We start from the raw sequence: 19,356 nt of genomic DNA, 5'->3' as shown, positions 1-19,356 counted from the left end.
AAACCTTAACTCACTTATTTCCAAACTACAATTTTTACAAAGGCAAGATGCAGCAAAAAAATTAAATATCTTAGAGTAATACATATTTATGTTTCCCATTGAATTTAGGTTAATTTGAAGAAGATTCTTCTTCCCTCCCCCTAGTTTTAAGCTTGCTAAAACTTGGTTGTATTTCTTTTAGAAAATGGGTATAAAAAGGTCATAATTAAATGATTAGTATGTGAGATGAGCCAGTGATTCAAGTCTCCACAGTGCAAGAAGTTATAAAGCTTTACTTGTTCTTGAATAAGTGCAGCTAGTTGGCACAATTTCATGCCTTCATTTTCACATGAGAAAAAAAAAAGCAATATATTTTGAGCAAAATTATAGTTATGGCAGGGAGGCCCTGCGGCCTGGTGGTTAAGTTCGGTGCACTCCACTTTGACAGCCCAGGTTTGGTTCCCAGGTGCCAACCTACCACTCAGCGCCAGCAATGCTGTGGCGGTGACCCACATACAGAATAGAGGAAGACTGGCAAAGATGTTAGCTCAGGACTAATCTTCCTCAGCAAAAAAAAGAAAGTATAGTTATGGCAAAGAAGGAGAAACATATTAACAATGCAATCATATTTTAAAAGTAAAAAATTTAATTTACGAGTACTTTCATTTTAAGAGATAATGTAACACTTTATGTGCTGCTTTAAAGGTAAGTAATCCACTATAACACAGTGCACACAAAAATAGTAAGTAATATCTACTTATAAACGGTAATAGAGATCAGAAAACAGAATAACAAGAAAATGTGACATCAGTAATAAAAAGAACATATAGTAAAAACACGGCAACTAAACCTTGAATCTAATAATACTAAAATTTTCAAATTAAATTGCTTGCCCATCTAATCTTTCTCTGACGTATTCAATAATTATTTTCCATCTAGTTGTCCAAATCTCTAATAGTACTTAAATCTTTATATGATAATACAAAAAAAAAATACAACAAATTCTTAAAATCTTTCAAAGTAACCTACAAGTACAAAATTTGCAGAAAATCATTATCACTACAGATGATATTAATGTGATGTTAATACAAGTTTTGAATGTTAAACTCCATACATTTTGTATTCATTTCTATATATAGCTCCATAAAATAAATCACTTTAAAAAGTGGAATAAAGGTGGAGAGAGAAAATGTGGAAACCCAGTGACAGCTCTGTTGAACTCAAATTTCCTTAACAGAGGAGCACTGGCTCTGGTGGGTAACAGAAAAAAACACATACCCTACACCACCAAACCCCGTGTCTGGAATTGAAGACTCTTTGAAAGCTGAGTTATCTCTTCCTTTCAGGATGATCAGAATGAATAGCAATGAAATTCTCTCCAGAAAATGTTTATTGAGCTTCTATCATGTTTGAGGAACTGTAGTAGGTATGGTAAGATATATATTGAAAAATATAGTTCTTTTCGGTAGTATAAAACCCATTAAAATGAGTAAGTTCACAAATAACGAGAGTGCGAGACCAGGTCCAAGTGCCATAGGAAAGGTACAAAGCCTCAGTAGTAAGATAAGAATTTGAACCTTCTGTGCTCCTTTTTGCAGATCACATAGAACATAGATGCATCAACCAACTAACTTATGAGATCAGGGAAGAGTTCTGCTCTCACTTCTCAGATACTAACAGGGCTGGTCCTCAGCCTGCACACACAAGTAGGCCCTATGGCCTTTTAATATATTGAAATATTGCAAGCTCTGAACTAACCAAGTGCCCCTCAGCCAACTCTGCCTGCCCTGACCCCTTCCTAGTGAGCACTCCCCCCACCTTCCCTAATCTGGAAACTAAGGGATTAAAACCTAGTCAGCAGGAGGTTTATGTATCCGCTCTGACTGGTCAGACACCAGGCTGTACCAGTTGTTAGATACTTTGAATATTATCCCTGCATATACATAAGTATTGAACTAATGCCATGTAGTTAGCAGATCAGCATAATCAGAAACATAAAATGTTAGCTCTGGTGGACAGCCTTGATGCTTCCCATGAGCTGGTTATTCTCCATTTTCCCTTCCTGCTGGCCCGAACCTACTCTCCTCCATCTCTGCTCTGCTTTGTGTCCCACGGATGCTGACTTCTGTAGACTTCTGTAGACATCACTGGGGCGCCCTTGTTCTCTCTTTTCTGGTTGGATTCAGCCAATGGGGGGCACTGACAGCAGACCAGAGGATCAGAGGGCAAGAGGAGAAGGTCAGGTACTTATCCCCAAACCCCATGCTCTTTGATGGTCTCCAATTATAGGTAATGGCTGTGTTGTACAGTTAGAGCTCATGAGTCGTGGCCCACCTGCTTTTCCCATGCTGTTGTACCACCAAGCCCTCCTATGACTCTTCAGACCAGGAGTGCAAACAGCTTCCTACCATTGCAAGGCCCTGGGGGCTTCCCACCCCTTTCCGGGTTCCTTAACCCTGCCCGCACCTTGTACACTGTCCCTTCACCAAATCCTCTTTGGTGAAACCCATTGACCATGTCATCAGCTTCCTCTGGGACCCTTACTGATACCCTCCATGTCTTCCCAAGCTTCTCATAATATTTTCATGATTTTTGGCCAGTCCTGACTTTTGCAATAATCTGTATTAAACTTTCTTTAAATGGACTCACTTTTTATAACTCACATAAACATATTTTTAAAAAAACAGAAACTTCTTATCAGTGCTATAAATGAAAAACCAGTATCAGATGCCAAAATTGGAAAGTAATCATAAAAATAGAGTCACTATAAAAAAAGATAACACTATTAAATTCTAGCTAAATTCTATTTAGACTCTGAGTCTCCGGTCTCATTTCTTTGCAATAGAAAGGAAGAGAAGCAAGTAGTAAGGGATTTAAGTCATAGTAATATAAACTTGAAACATTCTCATTGATATACAAAGAACATAGGAACTTGAAAATTTTCTCACCAATTGATTCAATGCTTCAGTGTACCACTTTAATCTTCTTGAGTACCACCAGGGATAGCTGACCAATTTGGGGAAATACTGACCACTCCAACACCTTATTTTTCATGCGAACTAGAATCCACACTAGAATTTTCAACTTAGGTGAGTGACCTTCTGATTGCATTCCTACAGACAGAGTGGAGGTTTAACTCAGGGCACTAATGCAGGGGAATTTACAAAGGAAAATGTCCTCCCCACCAGCGAAGAGCAGAGAATGCAACCTATAATTTTTAAACTGCATCCGCTACTTCCAAGCACTCTTCTCATGTATTATCAATCTTGAAACCTAGGGATTTGAGCACCAGCGGGGTCTCTAGAGATCATCTAACCCAAATTAGACACATTGACTCATCAGGAAATTGATGCACAGAGAGCGTCAGTAACTTATCCATGGTCTTATAGCTACAACATTTATTTCTGCATAAAGCGCCTCCCCCAACCTTCTCATGCTTCAGCAATAAGTGCTTCCCAGTCATCCCAAGGGTGACACTTTGAAGCAGCTTTAGGTAAATCTCCTTTCCCCAACCAGCAGGACAGCAGGGTCATGGGGGAGCATAGGGAGGCATCATAGGGCCCACAAAAAGTGAGCAGTTTGTACAAAGTTAGGAATTAAATTGAGTCTCCTGTCAGTCTAGCACTCTTTCCAAAACATCCTTTCTCTCCACACCCCCAGTTGAGGAGAGAACCATGCACACCTGAAAGAGCTGAATAATAATCCCAGAGCAATGCATAAACAAGCAAGCATGAGATCATGCTGTTAAAAATCACATATCCAAGGGCCCAGAGAACAGAGAGTAAAATTCTCACCAGAACCGCTTAGGGAAGTTAATTTATATTCAGATATTAACTGTATCATCCTTATGTTCACACAAAGGAGTAAATCTATCTGAATTTTACTATTGCACTTTAATTGTTGGAAACATGTGGTGCCATATAAAATTCAATCAGTCGTTAACATTTATAATGCATATTTTTGAAGATACAATGAGATATATGAAAAAGAAAAAAATTACTTTCTTTTAAGGACCATATAATCTAATCAGGAGATAGGCAATATGCATAAGAGAGGTAACCACTGATAAAAAAACCTACAATCAAAGCAGTCCATGAATAATTCCAAATGAGAACACATAAAATACAGAAATTCAGAGACCAGAAGCATAAAATGACATGGACCATGGAGAACCTATTATAATTAATTTTGGAGTTCTACCTTCATACTGAAGGCATGGAGAGCATTAGAGGTATTTCAGTGGTGGACTGAAATGATCACGTGACACAAATACAGTAATCAACAGTTTTCATGAACACACCTGGTCAGACCTCTGGTCTTTGAGTTCTCCCTTACTCATTCCATAACAACACTCTGACTCATGTCTCAGGCATTCTTGTCTCAAATTTTTGTGAGACTATAGTTACATCTACTTTGAAATATTTTATTAGGCAAATTACATACTTGGAAGGAAAAATAATAAGAAATACAGTGAGACAGAAGTATGTTTGGAAGATGATCTTGGAGAGCAATCACAAAATTTAGAAGTTTAAAGAATTCAGTTGAATCTATAAATGTTCATCTTTATCGAACAGAGGTGATAATAAACTACTCTTTACTAATTGATTAAAATACTACTTTTTGAGTCCCAGGCACTGTGCTGAGCACTAAGAATGCAAAACAAAGATGGTTCCTTCCTTCATATAACTTAACCAGTGCAGAGACAAATCAACAGATTGCACCCTAATGTGATGAATTCTTTGAAGGAAGCAGTCCGTGATGTGCAAGGAGCACACAGGCATGACACCTAACCCAGACGTGGTCCTGTGGAAGCTTCCTGGAGGAAGGAACCAAGAAAATACATGATGTTTTGGAGACATGATCTTAGATGAAACTGAAGTCTGTAGGTTTCGTGTATTGAGGTTCCACGATTGAAAACCATTTTTCAGATTAAAAATGAGAGCCATCTCCCCAAAGAATCCCATATGAAAAAGATTATAGTAATTAACATATTGTGCAGGAAGCATGGTAGCTTGAAGGTAGTGAAACTAAAGACATTTCAATGATACAAGAGTAGGATCCAGACGAAGTTTTAAGATGCTAAAGAGAAATAGTTTGAGAAATACCCTACTGTATGATGGTTAACTGAATGAAGTCCTTTCTTTCATTCAGTATAGGCCAAATTTACCCATGACCATTCTCAGCCAATATCTACTAGGAAAATAAAATGGCAGGATAACTACAAATCTCAGCAGACACATAATGCACAGAGAAATTTGGTAAATCACTCGAAGTGAAAATATTATAATTGGGTCTATTAAGGGCTTGACTGAGCTAGTAATTTCATATAATAAAATACTTTTGTTAAATGTCACAACTGCCAAATCAGAACTGTGGAGCTTAGATTTCAACTTGTGCCAACATCTAAAGCAGTACTCAGTATTGATAATCTTGATTCATGGAATGATTTGCTCTAATTTGTTTCACTTTGCAGCACATATAATTAGAACTACTGAAAATAAATATTGCAGAGTACCTACTTAAAGAAGCACTGTAAAAATAGTTGATTGTACACAATTAACAGCTCAAAAGAAATTACATTTTGCAACTATTTTAAGCTACTTATGAAACTAGGTAAATGTGCAATATATATCACATTATTAAAAATAAATTCCAAGAGAGAAGAATAAAGTCCTTGCCTGATTATTTAATCATGTTTTCTTAAAGAAAGAAGGCAAAAAAGGGAAAGATGACCAGAAACATAAGTATGTCACATAAAATGATACACTTGGATGTAGAAAACAAAACGGGTCACAATTAAATTTATATTAATTCCAATATCTGCTATATGCCAACTACTGAAATCATAAAGATGAATAAGGCAAAGATCATGTCTTCAAGCTCAGATTCTATGTTAAACCTAAACATGGCTACTGTTTCTTAAGCACCAGTCAGCACTAGCTAGATGCTTTATGAACATCACATCAACAACGCTGCCGTGCATTAGTATCTCTTAATCCAGAAGAGTAAACCAAGAGGCAGGCATGTGAGAAGATGCCCAGACACACTGCTAGAAAGTGGCAGAGACTTGGCCCAATCGATCCCAAGTCAGTCTGATTCCAAAGACCATACTCCCAAACCTATTAGGATGTTACAGTTAAAGTCTGCTGGATATCAAACAATAAAGATAGTAGGATGTGATCTGATATCTGCTTTCTCTTCATCATATACAAGCTTTGTTTCTTCATTATGCTTACATATTAAAATGAAATGTTTAATAGATTTAATCTCTATAAGCATTGTTTTTTCTAAGGTGTACTCTTTTACTCAGAACTTAGTAAAAACCACTACACACAGATGCTTAATCAATAACCATTGCTCACTGACCAGTTAGAAAATTAGATTTTGGTTTCATTCTTTTTACCATAACCTACTGCAAAATCATCACATTTGCTAATTACTTGCTTTCAGTACATTATTTCTATTTAATAACTAAAATATGTCTTGTTTCAACTTTTAGATCCTTCATCTTCTAAGTTTATCTCAGGAAATTGGCTCTCATTTTTATGGTAATGTTTTTTACCTAATTCATTTTTAATCTTTTTATTACTGAAATGAATTGATTAAAATAATTTAATCAAATATGAAATCTTTGAATTACTTTTAAGAAACACTATTTTTTACCTCACAATAGAGACTTGCTTTTTTCCTATCAATATATTTATTCTCATGGAAAATTTATAAATAGAACTTTATTTTGATATTAATTCAACTTCTTGATTTGAATGGAAATTACTTTATTGACCTTTTTTTTTTACTTCTATGCATTTTTGATTCTTATATGTTTGAAATCAGCACTCTAAAGTAGTTTATGAAAAATGTCATGAATAATTAATAGCCACGATAATAATGACAAGTTTGTTAAGATATAGGTTCCAAAGCTTTGTTGGTTACGTAGAGGAAAGGAAGAGAGAAAAGGATGCTAGAAAGAGAATTATAGAAAGATCTAGAAATGCATTTGACATCTTGCTAAATTCTTTATTCACATACTTTTAAATAGAAATTTCAGTGTATTTTTAGCAAAGCACAAACACATTTAATGGGATAACCGCTATATATATCCAGAGACCAATTCATAAAATGATAAAATGGAATAAATGTCAAGCAGTAACAAAATCTACAATATTTCTAAAATTATAGCTATGGAGTTAATGGTTTTCCACTGCAAGATTAAACTCTTTTGTTGCTCTTTTAAAAGATATCATACATATTTTGTGGGCCCTTCCATTTTTCTTAGTCTAGTTTTCAGAATCAATGAGAGCCCTATAGGAGGAAATTGAAGGTGTTATGAGCAATATAATACACAGCACAAATGACACAGGGAAATGCACTAGAATATAGTCTTTGGAACACATGAAACAGAATCTCTCAATTCCATATTAGGTATTGTTGGCAAGGTGGTAAAAGCAGTGGCTCCACTTGCCAGGCAAAAATAATTTCAAAAACACAAACAAATATCTTTTCACCGAAAGTTAAACATTCCTGTAGAAATTAAACATTTGCCACATTCTGAGACAGTCACTTTTTCAGCACAAAACAGCAGCAGTGTTTGAAAGCAGTCATGCAAGCAAACAGCCTTTCTCAACCCTGCTCTTTTAATCCATGTAGTTCCTATCAACATCAACCTCTTATAGAAATTCTTGTACAATATAACTATTGAACTTTCTTGACTAGAAGTGTTACTGCAGCTGTTAGTCATCCCTAGAATGTATTTTGCAATCAGCTAAATCATCAAAGTATTTTTTAACAATGAACAGTTCAGAAGTGACAGATCTACTTTCTTGTTCACAACTGCTTATCAGAGAATAGATATCACATATGTTTTCCAGGTGCTTCCTATAGTTAGGATACCTTCACAGAAGCCGCTCATGAAAGATAAGGTCATAAAAGAGATGAAAAATGTGTGAGCTTCATACACTTATGGTTTTATCATCAGACAAGATAGCTTTGGTTAAAGGACTGTAACAGTCAAAAACAGAAAACTGCAGCTCATATGGAAGGGCGAGGACATTTAAGTTTAAGACTCAGTTTGTGTTTGCTTTGCCTAACAGCCTCACAATATTGTTCAAACAACTGTTTGGTTACAGATTATCTAAACAAAAGCGTCATATTAAATTACCTCTGCGTTGCCAAATTATAGACATGGTTCTATCTCCAGACACAAAAATAAAAACATGCAATTGTTACCACTTTTTGCTAATACCTAAAAGGAAATTCAACTATTTGAAAAGAATAGGTCCACAATTCTGTGGATCCCTATAACGGTGTCTGACTCAAGTCTCCCTTTGATGTACTAAAATGTCTGAGAAAATGTCGGGTTTGCCATGCTCTGGATAGTTGTATTCAGTAGACAATTATTTGCAAATATGCATGTGATTTCCTTGTAATTTATTTGAGTTTTCTTTATTTAATACGTCATTATTTTGAAAATAGCCTTTTTCATATCCCAGAATATGAACAATAAAACAGATCAAAAGAATAGAATCCACATTTATTTGATTATAAATTTTCAGACCCTACATGAGGAAACAATCCTTAAACAGTTAATGATAGTGGTCTAAGGGCTAAGTCTGTTATTGGAAAATAAAAAAACAAAATCTCAATCTCTATATTCAATAGAGATTGTAATCTGTCCCATTTCATTATAGGTAGTAAGGGACAATTATTGAAAACACTAATGTTTATGGTAACTATATTATATCAAAATCACAAAGTATTGATAATTTATGAAGAAAGAACAGTGATTTGTAAATTCTTTCTACAGTACTGAACATTTATTCCTGATGTCAATATCATCCTCTACGTAAAAGGGGTTTTTCTCAAACTTTAAGTTCACTGAAGATTTGGAGCATCAGAGACATTTCCACAGGAGATAAAACAAGACAAATTCTCAGCAGTGTATCATTCAAGAATTTTTACCCCTCATCATTTCTCTCAATGAGCACTTGAAAGAGTCAAATATATAAGCAAATGTAGGAGAAGAAAGACATCCTACTCTAAAAGATGTTTCTAAAATACGTATTCTAAAGTTTACATTTAAATAACTTTTCTTATTATATCTTCCCCTTCTCCCACTCCTCCCCACCCCCCTCCCATCAAAACCCTTCACTGTAACTACCATATTCCATTCAGAGGAAGATTCTACACAATTCAGGCACTTGTTGTTTCAAAGAAGAGAGAAAGTAATGCCTGGTAGTCTGTAAATGAGAATTCTCTGAACTGTAATTTACCTATTCACAGAACTGTTCTTCTTCCATCAAGAAACCACTATCCCTTCAGTTTGCTGACCTCAGTCTTCAAGCTTCAAACCCAGCTTTCACTTTAGGAAATCGTCATCATCATCAACAACAACAAAAAGTAAAGTCAAATTTTACCATCTCGGAAACTGTCTCCCCAACAAGCCAACCTAATTGACACAGAAAGATCCAACCAATTTGAGAAGGTAATGATATTTGAACATTGCTTTCTATATAATCTTATTGTTTATTGTTTCCTTTTTAACAAAATAATTCACTCAAGAGGCGACTCCTCTCTCATAATCCATTTGAGAAATTATAAGCAATCACTGATTACCATAGTGTTCCATTACATAATATAACTTAGTCCTTATAAATAGACTTTACTTAAGCCACACATCCGAAATTCTAAGGCCAATGGAGAATGCATATTCTGAGACAGCAACTAACAAAGACTTTGGTCCATATCTGAATGCCCTTTACACAACACTAGTTCAAACGCCCTCATGATGAATGACTCTCAGGGCTCCCAAATAAGGGATAACAGTTATTTCTCCTGATAAACCCTGTTTTTGCTGCTGCTTGACCATTGGACTTATATCTTACTCTTCCATTCTCTCTCTACTGTGGCTTGAAGCTCAGATTTGCATTTAGTGCTTGAGCTTTCAATATATTTCTCTTCTTCTCTTATGCGTCCTCTCAGTATTGCCTGTCCTTCACCCTATGATCGTTGTCCTTCCTGATCTGTCTGGCTCATCCCTCTCTCTCCAGGGTCAGCTCACACCGCAGTTCCCATTACTCTCTTTGCATGCTCACCAGGCTCTTACCAACCACATGCCATTCCCTCTACCTGGAACCCTATTACTTTTTTTTTTTTTTTTTTTTTGGTGAGTAAGATTAGCCCTGAGCTAACATCCGCCAATCCTCCTCTCTTTGCTGAGGAAGATTGGCCTTGGGCCAAAATCCACGCCCATCTTCCTCTCCCCTACATGTGGGATGCCTGCCTGCCACAGCATGGCTTAATACGCGGTCCATAGGTCTGCGCCCAGGATCCGAACCTGCAAACCCCAAGCCGCCAAAGCGGTGTAAACCCAACCACTATGCCACTGCGCTGGCCCCACCTATTACTTCTTTTTACCTAATTAATGCCTCATCAGCATTAGATGCCAGCTCAAGTGTCAGATTCTTAAGAACACATTCTCTGACCTTCTTCATTAGGCCAAAGCACGCTGCACCACCAGTGTGATTATTTTGTTGTCTGCCTCCACACTATAATGTAAATTTCAGGGTAGCCAGGATCTTCCCTGTGTTTACTCACATGGTATTCACAGCACAAAGTCTGATATAGTAGGTGTTCAATAAATACCTATTAGATTGGATAAAGCATGCATGCAGAATGGACTGACTGCCACCATGCTTTGAGTCATTTATCCCAATAATCAAGAAAAGACAAATATGTTCTTTGCATAAGCTGAAAACTCTCCATAGTGACAGAATTTGGAGTTGGGCACGTGGCCCCGTGGTAATAAAGACCACATTTCCCAGCCTCCCTTTTAGTGAGGTGGACCACTCCGTAAGACTAAGCTCTGGGCAATGGGATGTAAGTGGGAAAGTCTTGTGGCAGCTTCCACAAGAGCCTGTTCTTACAGCTGAATCTAATCCTAATGAACTTTGCATGTCTGTGAAAAAAAAAAGTATTCTAGGTCACATCAGCCTTCTCCAAACTCAGATCCCTATCTAGCTTCCACCACCAGGGACAGTCCCAAGTATAATATCATGAGACCCATTCAGGCTCTTTTTAACCACAAGGTCTTCCCATAGCACCTCCTCCCTCAGGGCCAGGAAGAGGTCCTTGGCTGCTGGTGATAACAAAGGAAAAATACAGATAGTATCCATAGCATCATCTAGATTTTCAGAAATGGAGAATTTTTTTCCCCTCTCTGCTTTAATTTCTAACATAGTGCTTTCATGAGTATCTGTGATAGCTGTGGTCTCTTTTGGCTCAGGGTAACTTATTCTGTAACGATAATAGATTTGAAATTCAGATATCTATTATAAATATCAAGACATTTTAGGGATCTTATTTAAGGTTTTCTAAAAATTAGGAAGCTGAAACCAAGTTTAACATTCTTGTTCATTGCTGTCTCCTACGAGATCACCCATGTTTACTGAAGGTACTAGCAGGGGTTGATTCTGGCTTTGTGGGGCCTGAAGCACATACAATTTGGGAGGTCTTCCTTAAAAAGAAGAAATCAAAGTTATATTTACAAAATTAGGTGCAGGGCCTTGGAAGGAGTCTGTATAAGTGAGGAATTTTGAAGCTACACTACACTATATTGAACTGTCCCAGGTCTATCATTTGATATATAAATATCTAATTAAACAATTGCTAAATAAAAAGGTGAATGAGTAGATGTAGTATTTATTTTGCAAGGTTAAATGTAAAGATATGCATTCTACATAAATTTTAAAACATCATTCTTTTTATTAATGATCTGACTTTTTTAGGGCCTCCTTAAAAGCTCCCCAACACAACCGCCAGTATTATAGAGAAGATATCTAAATTTGGTCTTCTGTAGGATATAAGCTATTTTCCCCGTCCATTTTCTTTTTCAGTATCACTCTATATTTTTCTAGAATTGTTTCTCATTATGAGTTACTGTATTTTGGTATTCCTTTTGGTAGTCGGCCACTAGGACAGGATACAGGAGCACAGGACACAAGGATTAAATGAGGCAGGTACATGCTGGTGAATGGTTTCTGTACTAGAATGATGCACATCATTATAAGGAAGCTTGAGAATGAATGTACTGCTTCCTTAATCAGCCCAGACTTAACATCTTCTCCACTCCTTATATATATTCCCTTCTCTCACTTGTCCATATGTTTTCCATTTATCTTTAAGAAATGAGAACATTATATTTTCCCCGTTCTGCCTCTGTACCTGCGTGGTCATGTATAGGCACTCACACATTTCAGTACTTTTATAACCGGAAACAAGTAAGATAGGTTCTCAGTGTTTATTAACTAGCCTAGACCATAATTTGCATTGAAAAACAAACCAAAGAAGCTTATCTAAGACACAAAATATAGTGTCTTGTGCTAATTCTGTGGCAACAATAGAAATTACATCAAATCCCATTGTTAAATAGGTAGGAGAGGCAAAGTGTTTTATACAGCTGTAGATTTCCACCTTGATAAATCTATCTTAAAAATAATCCTTAAAGATACCCTCCTTTCTTCACTGCCAGAAAAATATAACCAAAGCCTACTGTCTGTGCAATTCCACTTTCCATCTCTGCTCCGTGCGTAAGACTTGGTAAGATACAGCCCCTGTCAAGTTTCAGAACAGTTCCTTGTCTAATCTCTCTGCTTCTCCAGATCTTTGATACAGAACCTGTTAGAATGTACTGCTTACTTTTCCAGTTCCTATGTTTATCTCACTTCCACTCTTACCATCTGCTGTACTGCATTTCCTTCAGAGAAGTGTAAAGTTTTCACAGTGCCCAGAACTTTCCCTGCAAACAATGCCCTCTTCCCCTCTTCCTTCCTTCCTTTCTCCGCTTTTTATTTGGTCTTATTTTGTGTTAAGTTCAAGCTGTTTTAAAAAGTTCATTTTGCAAAGATTTCTACAGGGCTGAAATTCCTATCCAAATAGTTTTCATGGATTTGTAAACATTCGTGCCATTTATTATTGGCTTCTGCCCAGCTAGACACATTTTGGGTTGTCCCCAGTCTTTTGAATTACCTGAAAACAACTTCACAAGAAACAAGCAGTGGGAAATTGTGGCTTATTTCATGCTACCAAATCAGGGTAACATAATCATCCAGTTTGTATAATGAGTCTAAAGAGCTTTCAATATAGGCCTCTCATTATATCAAAATGCCAACTCTACTTACTACAAACTGATTTATATTGACAGAGAGTCTTCCAAGAAGTATCAAAAGGGTAGAAATATTCTAAGCACACCCCTAATTCATTTACTTTAACTTTTTTTTTATTTTTTGTTTTTAAATATGCCCTTATTCTTTTTTTTATTGATGTTTTAATAGTTTTTAACATTGTGAAATTTTGGGTTGTACATTTTTGTTTGTCCATCACCATATATATGACTCCTTTCACCCCTTGTGCCCACCTCCCACCCCCATTACCCCTGGTAACCACAACACAGTTTTCTCTGTCCATGTATTGGTTTATATTCCACATATGAGTGAGATCATACAGTGTTTGTCTTTCTCTTTCTGGTTTACTTCACTTAACATAATACCCTCCAGGCCCATCCATGTTGTTGCAAATGGGACGATTTTGTCTTTTTTTATGGCTGAGTAGTATTCCATTGTATATATATACCACATTTTCTTGATCCAATCATCAGTGGAGGGACACTTAGGTTGCTTCCACTTCTTGGCTATGGTGAATAATGCTGTAATGAACATAGGGGTGCATAAGCCTCTTTGGATTGTTGATTTCAGATCTGTTGGATAGATTCCCAGTAGTGGGATGGCTGGATCATAGGGCATCTCTATTTTTAATTCTTTGAGGAATCTCCATACCGTTTTCCATAGAGGCTGTACCAGTTTGCATTCCCACCAGCTGTGTATGAGGGTTCCTGTTTCTCCACATCCTCTCCAACATTTGTTGTTTTTTGTCTCGGTGATTATAGCCATTCTAACGGGCGTGAGGTGATATCTTAGTGTTGTTTTGATTTGCATTTCCCTGATGACTAGTGATGTTGAGCATCTTTTCATGTGCCTATTGGCCATCTGTATATCTTCTTTGGAGAAGTGTCTGTTCATTTCCTCTGCCCATTTTTTGATCGGGTTGTTTGTTTTTTTGTTGTTCAGTTGTGTGAGTTCTTTATATATTATGGAGATCAATCCCTTGTCAGATGTATGTTTTGCAAATATTCTCTCCCAGCTGGTGGGTTGTCTGTTCATCTTGATTCTGGTTTCATTTGTTTTATAGAAGCTCTTTAATCTGATAAAGTCCCACTTGTTTATTTTTTCTTTAGTTTTCCCAGTCTGGGTAGGCATGTCATCCGAAAAGATTCCTTTATGACCAATGTCAAATAGTGTGTTGCCTATATTTTCTTCTATGAGTTTTATAGTTTCGGGTCTCACCTTCAAGTCTTTGATCCATTTTGAGTTAATTTTTGTGAATGGCAATAGCAGATGGTCCACTTTCATTCTTTTGCATGTGGCTGTCCAGTTTTCCCAATACCATTTGTTGAAGAGACTTTCCTTTCTCCATTGTATGTTCTTAGCACCTTTGTCAAAAATTAGTTGTCCGTATATGTGTGGTTTTATCTCTGGGCTTTCAATTCTGTTCCATTGATCTGTGTGTCTGTTTTTGTACCAGTATCATGCTGTTTTGATTACTATAGCTTTGTAGTATGTTTTGAAGTCAGGGATTGTGATGCCTCCTGCTTTGTTCTTTTTTCTTAGGATCGCTTCAGCTATTCGGGGTCTTTTGTTGCCCCATATAAATTTTAGTATTCTTTTTTCTATTTCCATGAAGAATGTCATTGGGATTCTGATTGGGATTGCATTGAATCTGTAGATTGCTTTAGGTAATATAGACATTTTAACTATGTTTATTCTTCCAATCCACATGCATGGGATATCTTTCCATTTCTTCATGTCATCATCGATTTCTTTCAATGATGTCTTGTAGTTCTCATTGTATAGGTCATTCACCTCCTTGGTAAGATTTATTCCTAGGTATTTTATTCTTTTTGATGCAATTCTAAATGGTATTATCTTTTTGAGCTCTCTTTCTGTTAGTTCATTATTAGCATACAGAAATGCAACTGATTTTTGTAGATTGATTTTGTACCCTGCAACTTTGCTGTAGTTGTTGATTATGTCTAATAGTTTCCCAACGGATTCTTTAGGGTTTTCTATATATACAATCATGTCATCTGCAAATAGTGAGAGTTTCACTTCTTCATTATCTATTTGGATTCCTTTTATTCCTTTTTCTTGCCTAATTGTTCTGGCCAAAACCTCCAGTACTATGTTGAACAGGAGTGGTGAGAGTGGGCAGCCCTGCCTCGTTCCTGTTCTCAGAGGAATGAATATGCCTTTATTCTTGATTGACACATCACGTTTATTAAGTGTTCAGTTAGAGAATTCCAGGTTAAAAATACCTTGGAAAAATGAGTTTTATACTTCATAAGTCCAGGTTTCTTCAGAGGTGTTCATCTCCTTCTACAAGGATTACATAATGATGGACATCAGAAAATGAGTTAGTTCTCTATTTTTACACATACATAACCTAAGTTTCAATTCAGTATTAACCTTTAGTAGTTTTGTGACTTTGGCTAAGTTACCGTACCTCTGGAATTCATAGATGGAAATAACATCTACCTTGCAGGACAGTAAGTTGATGAGAGATGACATATGTACAGCAAGATGTCTTACTTTTAGGAGCAGTCAGCAAATGAAAGTTGTTATTACCATTATTATAATTATTATAATTGGTACGCAGTCTTACCACCAATCTCTGAAATCTCATTGAACTACAGAAAAAGCTGAAACAGCAATCTGCATTCATTATCAGTATTTACTTCATTGGTGTAACACATTCAGTTATTTTTACTTGACCTTTTAAGAACAACAAAAAGTGACTGAGTTTATTACTATAATTAAATTCATCATACCACAGCTTTGTACAATTCCCTTTATACATTCTACAGTCCAGCCTACCAGAGGTAAAGATTATCCCATCAGGTAATGGAGGTGCAAATTCTTTAATATGGCCTGTTTCTTCTTGAATGATAATCAAAACATTGTGAGAAATTTTACATACTTACAAGAAAATATGAATTTTATATAAGATTAAGAGCTTTGAAAATCTTATTTGGCTTAAACCTAAAAAATGCCAGTGCAGAAACAAGAAAATATTTTTACATCATTTATGATGTTTAAGGATAAAAAGCAGAGGAGATATGGCTACTTCCAAGAGATCAGTTCCTCTAAAATAACATTTTATCTCAAATCATAATGTGACCAACAGTCAGATTCAAGGTTGTCAACTATGGTAATTCTATATGATTAAAATAAATTAGCTTCCCAGACTTCTCTAATGCTATTCATACTTTTAATTTTCTTTAAATAGAAAAATAAATTAAGAGTTAGTAGATGTAAATGATTGGTGGGCCGGTCCCGTGGCTTAGTGGTTAAGTGCGTGAGCTCCACTGCTGGCGCACCGACGCACCGCTTCTCCGGCCACGCTGAGGCCGCGTCCCACATACAACAACTAGAAGGATATGCAGCTATGACATACAACTATCTACTGGGGCTTTGGGCGGGGGGGGGGGGGGGAGATGTAAATGATTGGCAAACATTATTGTAGATCTACACAAATTGTTATACATATATTTAATAACAGCAAAATAAAATTGAAAAAAATTTTTAATTGAAAATGGTCATTTATATAACTGCAACTTGATCAAAACGACTTCTTTCAAGAAACATGGGCTCTTCATTTTACCCAAAACATCAGTGAGGAAAAAGTTCAATAAAAAGGCTTATAAATATGTAGTTCTCCTTTATAGTACTCAGCTAAAATCAATGATTAATTAATTCACTATCTAGATTAAAATTGAAAAAGTCAATTAATAACACAGATGTCTCCTAATATCCAGATGCTTAGCTTTATATATATAAAATAACAGGAAATTAAATAAATTCTTACTCTTCTCCAGTTAACATTGTAGGGAAAACAACAAACCTACACTACATTTCACAGATCAAAAAATGTTCTTTCACTTGCAGAAAACATAAACATAAAACCAAAAAGGCAATTTCTCTAAATGGTAAAATATGCTTTCTATGATTTTCAGTTTTCATTATTGACAACAATGATGCTGCTATAAAATAAAGACAAAACTAAAACAGGCAAATATCTCGACATCTTGGTTAGGTAGAAGCAAAATGAAATACACTGTATTATAATATGAAATTGTTTCATAAATTGTAAGATAATTATATAACTATAGATTTTATGAAAATTTAATGTTTCAAAAAATATCTTTAGCAGATTGCATAGTGGAGATCTGTTGATCATCAGCTTACAGAAAAAACAATGAATTTAGTTTATCATATGCAAACGGGTAGTATATATTAAACACGATTCATATAAATGATTTCATCATGACTCATTTCAACACTGCATAACATCAATCATTTTAATTTTGTTGAAATTGTTACGATGATATTTTTGGGATCAGAGATGAGGTAGACAGACAAAGCTTAATCTGACTTTTACATATAAAACACTAAGTCATGGACAAAATTTGTACACCGTCTGGTTCTATCAAAACCAAGAAAATCCTGGCTCCCTAGTAAGAACAAGTTGCCTTGGAATGCTCCCTCATTTTTCCAACAATTGTGGTTTAAGAAAAAATTAATATGATTCCAAACAAAAACTGTGTTTTGGGGATTTTAAGATAGCCAGAAAAGAGTGATATTGCAATGTCATAAGGTTTTCTTTTTTTTTTTTTTCAATCTCATGAGATAAAAATACAAGTAGGACGACACTATTATAGCCCGTATCTCTATCTTCTAAAAAGAATTACTTTCCATTTTGCATTGTTGTACGACTTATGCAAGCAAAATTTAATGATTTTAAAATAAATTAAAAAAAATAATGAAGTACGGGATCCAGGAAAACAGAGGGTTTGCCAAGGAACAATAATGTCATGTGGACGGGGGGGGGGGGGGGTGGCGGAGAAGGGAAAGGAGGTCCGTGCCAAGCAAAGCTGGGGGCTGTTCAATCAGCAATATCAGGGCTCCATCAGTGTCTCCACTCCAGCCAAATCCAGAGGAAACAAGGAGTCAAAGATTCAGGTCAATAAGCTTATAGGCGATTTGCACAAACAGCTCCTCCAGCAAGGTAAAAAACAAAGTCATATTGGCTTTTCCTTCTTATTCCTTCTCTTTGAACTCCCTGGTCCAAACACACTCTGGAAATGTCAATGTTATATGCAAGAATTTAAAAAGCTCAACTGCTTAATCCCGTTAAGCAAAAAGGAACAAAGTTGCCTGTAAGGTCTCCTTCCTCACTGAACTCAAAGTGATTATGGGAGAGCTGCCTTTCGCGGATTCTGATTCCAGATGCCCAAGCACCAGAGGAGGCAAAAACGTGTCATTAAAGGCACAAATGAGAAGGAAAGAAGCCATATTGATTGAAAAGGGTTTATGAAATATAGGTAAATAGACTTTCTGAACTAAAAAAATAATAAAATGAGAAGAAGAAAATAGGAAACAAAACGGCATGAATGTTTGACATTCACGGATCAAATGAAAAATAGTTACTACTCTCATAAACCAAATCTGAATGAAGGTATTTTTTTTCTTCTTCTTAGTGTTAAGGATCTAGATAATATTTTTGTTGCTTTAACCTTAACATGGGGCGGGGAGAATAAATGCCAATAATCTAGGCTTGAGTTTGTTATAGTACAATGAGAAATATGACTTTTCCTCAGTTATTTGTTAATTTTTAAACAAAGCTACAAAACTACACAAACTAATAGAAGGAAAGGAAGGGGGTGGGGAAGAGAAACATTTCAATGAATCTAGCAGCCTACTGGCAGAAACAGTTAAGCACAATGATGAAACTCTTCTGATTCTCATGCCTCCTACTCTTTATCTTGCTGATTCACGGATGTGAAAAGATAAAGAGAACACACACCCAACTCTGGTACTGTGGAAGGGAGCAAAGTGACTCCTATTCTCAAACACCCCCAAACTGCCCTTCAGGAAACTACATTAATGAGCTACAGATGGAGTCTCATCAAGCCCTTGGCTAAAGGGATGATTCTGATTGGGGTTATCTGTAAATCCTGACAGCTCCCCCAATTTGCTTGCTTCCACTTCCTGCTTTAATCTCTACTTTCTGCAGGCCTTTCTTCTCTAGGTATACGGGAACTGTGTCATGACCATGCCTCTTCTCCCAGTTATACCTCAACTCTCCTCTGCCGCTCACCCAAGCCTTCCAAGGGGTAGGAATCCAACAGGTTCCCAGAGCAACAAGTTCCACAGGTACGGCTACCCCTCTTCTACTCCCCAGCTCTCTGCTGTCCTCTTCTGGCTTGCA

At 36.3% G+C, this 19,356-nt stretch overlaps 1 protein-coding gene across 1 annotated transcript in view; it reads right to left on the bottom strand.

Annotated features, from left to right (window-relative positions):
* The window catches only part of ZFPM2 (zinc finger protein, FOG family member 2), a 442,887-nt gene that overhangs the window by 325,278 nt on the left and 98,253 nt on the right, over nt 1–19,356 (bottom strand). The gene's annotated exons all lie outside the window — the stretch shown is intronic.

Source organism: Diceros bicornis, chromosome 21, assembly GCF_020826845.1.
Source record: "Diceros bicornis minor isolate mBicDic1 chromosome 21, mDicBic1.mat.cur, whole genome shotgun sequence".
In the NCBI taxonomy this organism is placed as follows: Eukaryota; Metazoa; Chordata; class Mammalia; order Perissodactyla; family Rhinocerotidae; genus Diceros; species Diceros bicornis.
The sequence above is the reverse complement of the archived record's forward strand: the minus strand, read 5'-3'. Positions and strand labels throughout refer to the sequence as shown.